The sequence below is a fragment of the Phocoena phocoena genome, chromosome X (assembly GCF_963924675.1).
Source record: "Phocoena phocoena chromosome X, mPhoPho1.1, whole genome shotgun sequence".
Taxonomy (NCBI): Eukaryota; Metazoa; Chordata; class Mammalia; order Artiodactyla; family Phocoenidae; genus Phocoena; species Phocoena phocoena.
In genome coordinates this window covers 26552624-26566148 of record NC_089240.1, presented here as the reverse complement: position 1 = coordinate 26566148, position 13525 = coordinate 26552624, and positions in this window count along the sequence as shown.

Below are 13525 nucleotides of genomic sequence, written 5' to 3'. Positions count from 1 at the left end.
GAGTCAGTAGTGCTAAGAAATCTGGTAGTGTGGTCAAGAGCATTGGCTCTGGAGTCTGACGTACTTGGGCCTGAATCTCAGTTCTGTTATTCACTTGCTCTTTGACCTTGGGCAAATCACTCAACATCCCTGAGCCACCACTAGGGATTCAGGGAGCTTGTCTGTCCTGGGGAAGATTCTAGTCCTAAAATCAGCCTCCTTGAGCACCACTCCACCATCTGCCCCTCCCCACCCCTGCCCACCCACGAGGCCTCTAAATTTCCCTCCTGCGGTTTCTGTAGGGAGAAGAACCTGAGTCTCCCCTCTGGTGGAGACATGGGGCTCTGTGTCCTTTCTTTCCTCACTCACTGCCCTTACAAGCATTTATCTTTGTACCCGCCTACGCCCAGCCAAGCATAAAACCCTCCAATCGCTAAAAGGAAAAAAAAAAAAACGTACAGCAGAAACAAAACACATTCTAATAGCTCAATAAATTATCTAGTCAGAGTGAAATAGTACTAGCTAATTTTAAGGCTATTGATGAGAATTCAATGTGATAATATATGGTAAAGTATATAAAAGCACTTAATGTGGATATATAATAACATCTCAATAAATATTATTACTATTGTCTACCTCACAGGAGCAACGTCTCATAAACCAGAGGGTCAGTGCTTGATATTGAACCTCTTGGACATTTCGCCTTGAAGACAGACAGGTCTAAATTCAAATTCTGGCTCCCCCTTTTTAAGGATATGCAATATTTTTCAGGCTTTGGTAACCTCTTCTATCTTCCAAGAGCTTCCGAATTTGAGGTTGTCCACTCTTACTTCCCAAATGTCTACTTTCTATGAGTAGCATTATGCTAATTAAGATAGGCAACAGGGGCCTGAATTCCCCCATAGCAACAACACAGGGTGTGTGGCCTCTGTTTCTAGAGCTCTGTCTCTCCCTGTTTTCTTTACTTTCTCTCTTCCCTTTTTAAGTTTCCTGTCTGGCCTCTGGGGGCACTTGACATTTTAACATGGGCACAAGGCATAAAGGCACCAGAAGGAAGCAAAAGAAAGGAGAAAAAACTCAGTACAGACCCTCTTCCTTTTGTAACACCTTATCATTACCATGTTTCCTATTAAAAGATAATAATAGTTAACATTTATTGAGCAGTTGCTCTGTGACACCCCTGTCCTAAGCAATTTGTATGTATTATTTCTTTTAATCCTGACAACTCTAAGAGTTGGGGATTGTTACTGTCCTTATTTTCTAGACGAGGGAATGATGCAAACAAACCGAACGAGACAAAGGCCACACAACTAATTATTGTGTGTCAAATCCAGGCAGAGAGCCCAAGATCTTAACCACTACATTCTTTTTCCCCTTAGTTTTCCTCTTTTTTTCTTTTTGGGTACGTGGGCCTCTCACTGTTGTGGCCTTTCCCACTGCGGAGCACAGGCTCCGGACGCACAGGCCCAGCGGCCACGGCCCACGGGCCCAGCCGCTCTGCGGCATGCGGGATCGTCCAAGACCGGGGCACGAAGCCGTGTCCCCCGCATCGGCAGGCAGACTCTCAACCTCTGCGCCACCAGGGAAGCCCAGTTTTCCTCTGTTTTAAAAACATATTTTCTTTTCCTTCAGGATTCTTACAAGTTGTGATTTGCTTTCAGTTTGTTATCTATACAGTTGCAATTCTTACTAAGCCTTTTAAAAAAAGTCAAACAATACAGATGTCTATACAGTAAAAGTGAAGTCCCCTTCCCCACACCTCACTAGGAAAGCACCATTAATTGTTCAGTGTAGACCTTTCTTATGAATCTCAATAGCATTCTCTACTGACATCACAATGGCCATAGTAGGAGAAAACCAGTATCATGGAGTTTCTAATAGCATGACTATAATATGCAGGAACTATGTCCAGAATTGCTTTCAGAGTTCTGATTATTTTTGTTAAACTTTCTTCACTTTACCTCAACCTTTATGGAGAATTTAGAAGTAGAAAAGTGACTCCAGAGGCAGCTCCTAGGAGATAAAATGGCCCATGAGCCCTCCTTCAGACCAAACTCTGTGGGAAGCTGAACACTCCAGTGACCAATCACCATACACATGATGAAAAATTATTATCCAATCCACCAGGAGTTCCATCATTCATAAAGTGGCATCCTAAAATGGCCATTCCCAAACCACCAGAACAATCTCTTTAGCAGCTAAAGGTAAATTCTTAGAATGCAATTCATTCATTCATTCATTCTACACATATATATTCAGCACCTACCACGTGCTACACACTCCTAGGTACTTAGGATTAAGAAATAGACAAATCAGAATAAAACTCCCTGCCTTCATGGAGCATACATTCCAGAGGAGGGTAAGAGAAAAAGACAACAAAGCAAAGTCATTTAATAAAATACATAATGTGTCAGAAGGCAGTAAGTATTATGGAGGAAAAATATCAGAGTAAAGAGGGTTGGATAGGCTTCAGATTTTAATCATGTTGCTTATTTCTCATTTAAGTTATTTTCCTCTATGGTCTCAGCTGTTTTAAATATTTTGGCTTTTTATTGTGAGATGGAATTTACATAAAGTAGATAAAACGTAAATATGCAATTAAATAAATGATGTGTTATTATAAGGTGAACCCCCATGTACCCACCACTCCACTCATGAGATACAATGGCTGTCATCCTACATGCTTCCCACGTTACTGTCTGCTCTACACTGAATGTTTGTGTCCCCCCAAAATTCATATTGTTGAAGCCTAATCCCCAAGGTGATGGTGGTTGGGGTTGAGTCTTTGGAGATGATTAGGTCATGAGGGTGAAGCCCTCATGAATGCCATTACTGGCCTTGTAAGAGAGACCCCAAAGAGCTCCCTTGTCCCTTCTACTTTGTGAGGACAGAGTGAGAAGATGGCTATGTACTGGGAGGCAGGCCCTCTCCTGACACTGAATCTGCTGGTGCCTTGCTCTTGGACTTCCCAGTCTCCAGAACTGTGAAAAATAAATATCTGTTGTTTAAGCCACTAGTCGACGGTATTTTTGTTATCGCAACCTGAATGGACTAAGACATGGCCCAACCACAATACCCTCCACAGACTTCCAGAGGTAACCACTATTCTGACTTGCACTCCCTTGCATTTTTAATACTTTTACTACCCACATATGCTTCCCTAAAAAAGAGAGTATAGCCTTTGGGATTTCCTCTTTGGTGAGGTACTTGCTTGCTCCATTCCTCTAGCCATTTTTCTAAATTGGGCTGTCTCCCATTTTCTCATTGACTTAGAGAAGTTCTTTTCGATTCTGGATACAAGTTCTTGGTCATATATGACGCAAATATCTGTCCCCTCCCTGACTAGCGTTTTCACTTCTTACGGTGTCTGTGACAGGCGTGGAAGGGGCTCTGCTCACCTGAGAGGAGTGCAGTTAGCAGCTGTTGGCTCCTTTGGGTTCCTTCTCAGTTTCTGAACTGGGCTCATGCTTTTTCGGGTGGCTGCCCAATGCGGGGCTCCTTTAACAGTCAATCTGCCCTCCAGAACTCCCTGTTGGGCTGGAAGAGGTTTTCCACTTTTTCTTTCTGTGCTCGATGCTGGACAATTTGTCCTGATCTGTCTTCCAGTTTACTCATTCTCTCTTCTGAGGTGTCCAATCCTCAATACATTCACGGCATTCTTAATTTTGGTTATGAATCTTTCTTTCCTAGAATTTCAGACGGATTCTGTTTCAAATCTGCTTTGCAGATGTTTTCAAGTTTGTCATTGATTTCTTTAAACCTGTTTGATAATATCTGAAACGATAAAAATCTCTTTCTGATGTTATTTTAGCAGGTTCTTTTTCATGATGTCTTGTCTTCTAGTGGCACCGTGGACTCCATGCTGCTTGATGCCTTAGGAAAATTATTTCTGGTGGCCTCCAAAGGCCTAGGATGGAGAGGCTCTGTGGTTCGATTAGGTCAGACACCTTGCAGCACTTCCTGTTCAGACTGCGTCAACTAAGTTCAGGCCTTGAGGGACCCAGCTCATTGAAGCTATGAGTTCTGGGGGTACAAATCTGCATGTGCCAACTTCTCAGGGACTCTCTTTCTTCTTCTCTAGTTGTGCTCAGAGCCAAGGCGGCCTCCTCTGTAGGCTCCTGCGATAGGGAATAAGGGTTAGGGTGAGGGTTAGTCCTTATCCTGGAGGTGCAATCTTCCCGGGTCCTTCCATAATGCTGCAGAATCACCTGTAAGACTCCCTTTATTTTGAAGTGTCCTGGTCCTGGACATCTGGATCCGAAGTGTAAAGCCAATTCATCTTTGGTGCTCTGATAGCTTATACCTTGGATTACAGGCTAACATCCCCAAATTAAACATTAACCTGAGAGTTCGCTATTGTTTTCTTAGCTCTTCAATACTTTTAAGGCATTATTTCAACATTTTCAATGAGAAGTTTGATCCAAATAACCTAGTGTGATAGATAAATATGGCCACAAACTGTCTGCAGCTCTTTCTATCAAGAGATGGAAACTATTTTCCCTTCCCTTGAATTCAGGCTGTCCTTATGATTCTCTCTGACCAACAGAAAGCAGTGGAAGTGACATTGTAGGACTTCCAAGCCAAGGCCTCAAGAGGCCCTACAACTTCCACTCCTGTCCTCGTGGAACCCAGCCACCACGAGAAGAATTAAGAGCAACTTAGGTGCTCTGGCTGACAGTCTTAGCTAACTGTCAGATGTGTGACTAGGGTCAACTGGGGCCAGCCAGCTCCCAGCCAACTTGTCATCTGATTGCAGGCCCATGAATGATCCAAGCAAGATCAACAGAACCGCCCCGAATGAGCCCAGGCCAAACCGATGGTCCACAGAATTGTGATCAATAAAATTGTCGTTGTTTTAAACCACAAAGTTTTGGGGCAGTCTCCTATGCAGCAATAGATAACTGACACACCCAGCTCACAAGTTATTAAAAATTACAACTATCCTAAACTGAAATTTTGATGCTAACAACGTCACTAACTTAATTTTATTTATTATTTTGAGATGATATTTACGCAAAATTTGTTAATCATCTAAGTATATTCTACTTTAGTAACCAAATATTTGATGGCAGAATTGGATTCTAATCTTTTTCCTTTTGATTCCAGAAAATCTTTAAGCATACATGATTAGAATAGCCAAGTTCATTTGGATATACTAAAGCCAACTGATCAATAAAACATGAAAAGAAGAAGTCTACCTTCCTTTCTCCAATCCCTTCCCCAAGTGCACTAAAATTAGCTCCACTGAAAGCAATTTTAAAAACAAAACTCACTGGACCTAGAGATTATCATACTAAGCAAAGTCAGTCAGAAAGAGAGAGACAAATACCATATGATATCACTTATATGTGGAATCTAAAATACGACACAAACGAACCTATCTATGAAACAGAAACAGACTCACGGACATAGAGAACAGACTTGTGGTTGCCAAGGGAGAGGTGGGGGAGGGAAGGATTGGGAGTTTGGGATTAGCAGATGCAAAGTAATATATATAGGATGGATAAACAACAAGGTCCTACTCTATAGCACAGGGAACTATATTCAGTATCCTGTAACAGACCATAATGGAAAAGAATATGAAAAAGAATATATATATATATATATATATATACACACACACATATATATAACTGAATCACTTTGCTGTACAGCAGAAATTAACACATTGTAAATCAACTATACTTCAATAAAATAAAATAAAGAAACAAAACTCATTCTTTAACCTAGAAACCTGACTGTAGAGAAGGCAATAATATAATTCTAAGGCCATTCACTTCGTTTCAAGTTAACATCCTACTCACGTGTTTTGGATAAAAGCCTTTTTAATGTCTTTCTACAGCAAAGCTCCGAAAAGAATTTCGGGAGCAAAAGAATCTTTCACTACATCTTCCTGCTTACGTATTTTTAGCATCTATACATCTACAACTAAATTTCTTACTCATAGTACAATGCAAAGCAGAATAGCATTACTTCTCTTAGATAAACATTAATTTGGATTACTCAATTCCAAAGTTGTTTATGATTCTTTTCAGAGTGGTGTATTCAACAAAATTTCTTTGAAAATATATTTTATTTTATAGAAAAAGAATTCCATTTAAAATACAGTTTACCCAAAAGATACCTAAGGAATAAATTGTTCAAATTGTTGATTCAGCAACTGTTTTATGATGAAAGGAACTTAATCCTATTTGTAGCTTACTAACATTGATATGAGTGATCGTTTTTTTCAAAGTATACCCTCTACCTCATACAACTGTATGTGGAAAATATTTACAAATTATTACGTAAATTAGATTATTCACCATTTTCCAGATTAGCTATGTTTTGTTATATATATATATATATTTTTTAAATTGTTTTTGTCTGTGTCGGGTCTTTGTTGCTGCGCGTGGGCTTTCTCTAGCTGCGGTGAGCCAGGGCTACTCTTCATTGCGATGCGCAGGCTTCTCATTGCGGTGGCTTCTCTTGTTGCAGAGCACGGGCTGTAGAGCGCAGGCTCAGTAGTTGTGGCTCACGGGCTTAGCTGCTCTGCGGCATGTGGGATCTTCCCAGACCAGGGCTCGAACCCATGTCTCCTGCATTGGCAGGCGGATTCTTACCCACTGGGCCACCAGGGAAGTCCCGTGTTTTGTTATATTTGGATGCTCAAGTGCTTATAGTGGATATATGATCAACGTGCTGAAGGACTGTAGCAATAAAGAATATTTTCTTAATAACTGTAAAACTCAATATGTAAGAAGCTAATGACAATGATAATAGAGTTTTAAGAAACCTGCTTGGTATTGAGACACTAATGATGGTATCAACATAAGGTACAATTAACACAATTTTGCCTTGATTTGGTCATTATTTGTGGATTGTTATAAAGAGATTATTTCTTTATAATTTTCTAGAACTGCATAGGTGAAGCAGAAACAATAAAATAAGGAAGAATGAAAAATAATCTGGTTGGTATCAGGGAAAATAATGGATGCACACTATTGCCTTGGAATTGGCTGATTCTACTATGTCATCCCAAGAGTCAACTACGAAGAGAGGTATTCTAAAAAGGCTTTTTTAAGAAAATAGGCTAACTATGAAGATCTTTATGACTGAATAAATTTAGGACAGTATATAATGTGTAATTAGCAGAGATATTTCAGTCTTTAAATCGTTAAATGTTAAATTATAGATGATGAAAAAAATTATCTACAAATCTGAGTTTTTTCATGAGCTGAAAATTCTAAGAAAAATCAGAGAGGCAGGAAAGTATAAATGGATTGATGGCTTCACTTAAGCCTTTGGTTTTTATGATCCTAGCATGAAGGCATCCTGGACATCTCCTATGATCACTACGATGCTTTCATGTAATTATGATTACCCAAAACAAGTACCCCAGCCACTTCTGCAGTATACGCTGACGGAAAGGAAGGCTACATGAGAAGACAAAAAGCCTGAGTGTTGAAAACAGCGCCACCTAGAAGGTGAATTTGTTTATAACAAGCCAGCTTTTCAAAAGGTAATCAATCAGTCACTAGATTCTATTCCACATGACCTCTAGGAAGCCGATAAAAAAATTTAGACTACAAGTGATGGACTTTGGAAACATAGGGGAATCTTGTATGGTACACATTGTGATTGGATATCTGAGACTTTTCATCAGAAATGGCTCAGCATCCATCCGTGTTATAATCACTTAATATTGGCATTACAGTGTCCAAAGTGTAACTCAATGAAAAACAAAACCACAACATTACGTTTGAAATCCTGTCTACTATAACCAGATTAAAGAAACCCATGTTAACACTTGTACCGTCACCAGTTCTTCTACTAGTGGTGGGACACAAATCCTTGGCTTGAACTACACAGTTGTTTGGCTCAAGCCAAGAATCTGGGAATGGGGATTTCCTTGCCTTAGTCCTGAAAGGCAACATTCTTTCTGGGAGGCCCATGCAATTACCAGTGAGTGCAGTTCAATTAGCCAAACACACTGATCAAAGTTAATTAGAAAAACAGTAATAAGCAGCGACAGGCTTCAGAGCATACTAAGCCCTGTGTGTTAGAGGCTTGGTCCCGGGCAGGCCTGGCACACATGGGTGCCTCTTTCTGAGAAGGAGGGAAGGGGCACCTGGTGGCTCTCGTGAACACATTTACACACTAGAGACATGGCAAAAATTCCCCACCAATAATTCGTATTATCTATAACCCACAGAAGTCTATAACCCATTGTGTGTGTGTGTGTGTGTGTGTGTGTGTGTGTTGGGAGAGGTGAATGTGTATCCCTGCAGGATACACATATACACACATATTTAACAAAGAGAATGAGAGAATTACCCCACTCTGCAGGATGGATATGTAAACATAACACTGAAAAGTCAAGGAAAAATCTAAACAATTTAGTTTTATTCGTTAGTCATGGCTCTTCCTTTACAAGTCTATTAGACAAAGCAACTAACTAGCAGTCACATCTCCCCGACTGAGTAAACAGAAGTGAAATATCCAGCCGTAATGGGGAAAAAGAAATGTAGCACAGGTGAACAGATCCCACCAACCCATCCTCTCTGCTTTTCTGAGCACCCCGTCCCTCAGGGCGCCACCTTCCTGGTTCTTACTGTGTATGGTTTACTTCTCCAGACAGACACCAGGGTCCTTGAAGGCAGGTTAAGCCTTCTTCTCTTGGGCACCCTTGAGCTACTGGCATGGGGCTGGGCACCTGGTAGTGGCTTATTGGTTGATTGATGTCATGGGGCAGGAGGGATGGGCCTGAAGGGAGGGCGACTGATTCCAGCTGAGGAACGAGGGAGGCAGGCGCAGGCCGAGGGCAGTGAATGCCGGGAAGGTGGGGGCAGGAGGGTCAGTAGCTCCAAAGGAGTCTGCCCCCCCACTGCCGCCCTAGTGGCTCTGACCTAGGAGCTTGGGCTAAAAAGAATAGTTTACAGAAGTAATCCCTTAGAGGGATAAACTCTTAGAGGAAAACATAGGAAGAACACTCTTTGACATAAATCACAGCAAGATCTTTTTTGCCCCACCTCCTAGAGTAATGGAAATAAAAACAAAAATAAAAAATGGGACCTAATGAAACTTAAAAGCTTTTGCAAAGCAAAGGAAACCATAAACAAGACGAAAAGACAATGCTCAGAATGGGAGAAAATATTTGCAAACGAAGCAACTGACAAAGGATTAATCTCCAAAATATATAAACAGTTCATGCAGCTCAATATTAAAAAAACAAACAACCCAATCCAAAAATGGGCAGAAGACCTAAATAGACATTTCTCCAAAGAAGACATACAGATAGCCAAGAAGCACATGAAAAGCAGCTCTACATCACTAATTATTAGAGAAATGCAAATCAGAACTACATTGAGGTATCACCTCACACCAGTTAGAATGGGCACCATCAGAAAATGTACAAACAACAAATGCTGGAGAGGGTGTGGAGAAAAGGGAACCCCCTCGCACTGTTGGTGGGAATGTAAACTGATACAGCCACTATGGGGAACGGTATGGAGGTTCCTTAAAAAACAAAATATAGAACTACCATATGACCCAGCGATCCCACTACTGGGCATATACCCAGAGAAAACCATAATTCAAAAAGACACATGCACACCAATGTTCACTGCAGCACTATTTACAATAGCCAGGTCATGGAAGCTACCTAAATGCCCATCGACAGACGAATGGATAAAGAAGATGTGGTACATATATACAATGGAATATTACTCAGCCATAAAAAGGAACGAAACTGGGTCATTTGTCGAGACGTGGATGGAGCTAGAGACTGTCATACAGAGTTAAGTCAGAAAGAGAAAAACAAATATCGTATATTAACGCATATATGTGGAACCTAGAAAAATGGTACAGATGAACCGGTTTGCAGGGTAGAAATAGAGACAAAGAGGTAGAGAACAAAAGTATGGACACCAAGGGGGGAAAGTGGCGGGGTGGTGGTGGTGGTGTGATGAATTGGGCGATTGGGATTGACATGTATACACTGATGCGTATAAAATGGATGACTAATAAGAACCTGCTGTATACAAAAATAAAATAAAATTCAAAAATTAAAAAAAAATAGTTTACAGAAGTAATTGCTTTGAGAGTGATTAAATAAATTACCATAACTCCTGAGACGAAATATGACATCCATTAAGAGTTCTTTGAAATTATGGGGATAGGGCTTCCCTGGTGGCGCAGTGGTCGAGAGTCCCCCTGCCGATGCAGGGGACACGGGTTCGTGCCCCGGTCAGGGAGGATCCCACGTGCAGTGGAGCGGCTGGGCCCGTGAGCCATGGCCGCTGAGGCTGCGCGTCCGGAGCCTGTGCTCCGCAGTGGGAGAGGCCACAGCAGTGAGAGGCCTGCGTACCGCAAAAAACAAACAAACAAACAAAAAACGAAAATTACGGGGATAACTGTTCAGTTTCAGAGCCCAATTTTCCCTTCCACAGAAGGTGCTAATCATTTTGATTGCCACCCTACCATTTTATTTTACCCATGTCTTTGTGGTCTTGTAAACACATGCTTGGAAGGAAACAAATTTCAACCAATTTTATTATTTAGTGCTTTCTTTCAACTGTAATGAACTAGAACCTGGAATAGAATAAAACAGGTCTTGTGCCTGATTTGAAATCCAATATAATGGCAATGGTCTTTTCCCCTTGATATTAAACTTAAATCTAGAATTGAGACTTTTCGGCCCAGAAATTTTCTAGTCTTAATATGTAATTATAAATGCGGTGGGCTGTCAGCAGCGCAATTATCTATTAAAATTTGTGGAAGTTTCTATATTGGAAAGAAGACAAGTATTGAGTCACGGAATTCATAACAAATGAATGGCTAAGCAAGGATATAATTTCTAATACACCTTATTTACTCTGAATATTGATGCTTCACATGAGGTGCTTGAAATAATTGTGCCAGAAGATCAATAAGATTTCAGCCCTTTTAATTGGGAAGGGTGCCAGGATAAACAAAATTACACTAATGGACAGTGAGTGGTGGACTTAGATACATAAAATTAGGAGGACGATACACCTTACATTTTTACTATGAAATATTTCAAGCATACAGAAAATTAGAGAATATAGTAAATACATCCGTACCCCACCACTCAGTCAAATCTTAAGATTTTGCTATATTTGCTTTAGCTTTTAACTTTTTAAGAAACACAACTTTTCAGGTTCCAGTGAAGTCTCTTGCCCCGATTCCATGCTCTGCCTTCCAGAAGTAACCACCATCCTAAACTTGGTATCTATCATCCCTATGCAAGTTTCATACTTCTAGTTCAACTGTATGTGTCCGTACACATGATACGTTGTATTGTTGTGCAGGTTAAACTTTTTATGTAAAATTTATGAACATTCAAGATCTATGAAAATACCACCTTAAAGTTTGGGGAAAAAATAAATGATTTTCTACTATTCTTTGTAACCTCTTATCTTCTAATTTTTCTAAGAGCAGTATTACTCTGATTTCCAAACAAACAATTTGATCAAAAGAACTAAATGGACAGGAATGCTCATTTTACAAAGCGCTCCCTGGGCTGTTGAGAAACCAGTGATGTAGAGTGTGAACTTGTAAACATTCACTGCCATTTGAATTAGATTTACAATTATTTGAAGAGGTAGATGACAAACAGACCTATCGTTTCCTCCTATAAACAGCAGTAAAGAAAAAGATGTGGTGGTAAATTAATGAAAGGTTGAAGGTTTAAAATGAGTTTGAGGAGAAAGAAGATGATAAACAGATGAGGCTAAACTTTCAAGAAAATTAGGAAACAGCATAGTTTCGTAACTAGAAGTCAAGTTACTGGTAATTAATAGTGATATGATTTGCTTAATACGTTCAGAAGGCTGCCTCCTCATTTACCAAGTCTTTGGGGAAAACGAGTTAGCTGTACCCTTTTTATCACTATATTCTATTGGACAGACCATGAAAACGCCTGGGAAACTGAATGGGAGGCCAGATCTTCTACTTCATCATAATCTTTTATGTATCAGTGACTAAAGCATTTTTCTTATTTCCAGTATTAGATACTTAAAAAATAGTTAATGAAAGTGAAATAAAAAGGAGATAAATTTATTAACCTCCATTTTTCAAGGAGCAAATAAAATTTATTTCCTTCAGAGGGCTCATTTCAGGGCCTACCAGTTCACATGCCATCAGGGACTGGTCATGTGTATTTATTTTACGTAAATGCAAATTAAAGTTACATTTTTATTGAAATATAATTCATATACCATAAATGCGCTCCTTTAAAGTGTATCATTCAGTTTTTAGTATAGTCACAAAGTTGTGCAATCATCACCCCAAAAGAAACCCTGTCCATTAGCAATCACGTCCCCTTTCCCCTCCCCCCAGACTCTGGCAGCCACTAATCCACTTTCTGTCTCTATGGAGTTGTCTATTCTGGACATTTCATACAACTGGAACCATACAATATGTGGCTTTTTGTACATGACTTTTTTCACTTTGTGCAGTTTTCAAGGTTCATTTATGTTGTAGCATGTATCTGGTACTTTATTCATTTTTATACCTGAATAATATTCCATCGTATGGATATACCAACTTTCACTTATCCATTCATCAGCTGATAGACATGTGGGTTATTTCCTTTTTGGCTGTTATGAATAATGCTGTCATGAACATTCATGTACAATGGCCTCTGAATTTAAGTTCAAAAATTTTAAATTAGTTTTGCAAACAGTTAATATATTAACATGGTTCAATATTACACATACTAGCAATTAACACGGTTCAAATATATAACTTTTATGTTTTTCCCTACTCCTGTGTCCCACATGCCTGATCACTGCGTTCTGTTCCAGTACTATTTAACAGCTTCTTTTTTTTCCCCCCACATCTTTATTGGAGTATAAATGCTTTACAATGGTGTGTTGGTTTCTGCTTTACAACAAAGTGAATCAGTTATACATATACATATGTTCCCATATCTCTTCCCGCTTGCGTCTCCCTCCCTCCCACGCTCCCTATCCCACCCCTCCAGGTGGTCACAAAGCACCGAGCTGATCTCCCTGTGCTATGCAGCAGCTTCCCAATTTCCTTATGTGTCCTTCTGGCACAGGCAAACATCCTAGATTTTCCCTTTTCTTTTTTTTTTAAATGGAAAGGTAGCACACTTACGCACTCCTCTGCACCTTGCTTTTTCACTTATCTTGGATGTTTCCATGTTTCTAGACAGCATCCTCATGCTTTTCTAAAGCTACATGTTCTATATTGTGTGGCTGTAGCACAGTTAATTTAACCAGTCGTCTCCTTTTGATGAATGTTTTGGAGATGATTTAAGTGATCTGATATTTATGAAATCCACTTGTAAACTAGTCATATCATAATAAGCAATCAATGAGATAAATAATATCAGGTTTAATAATGGGGAATAAAAGAAGCTACTTAATTTTAATACTACACAGGAAAACTGAAAAATATTGTTATCCTCAACGATTATGCTGTCAGGTAGAAATAGTTACCTGAAATAGGATGAAAACTGGTAAACAGAGCTATTGGTCTAGTTGAGCAACTTGTTTTTAAACTATCTTCTGCTTCT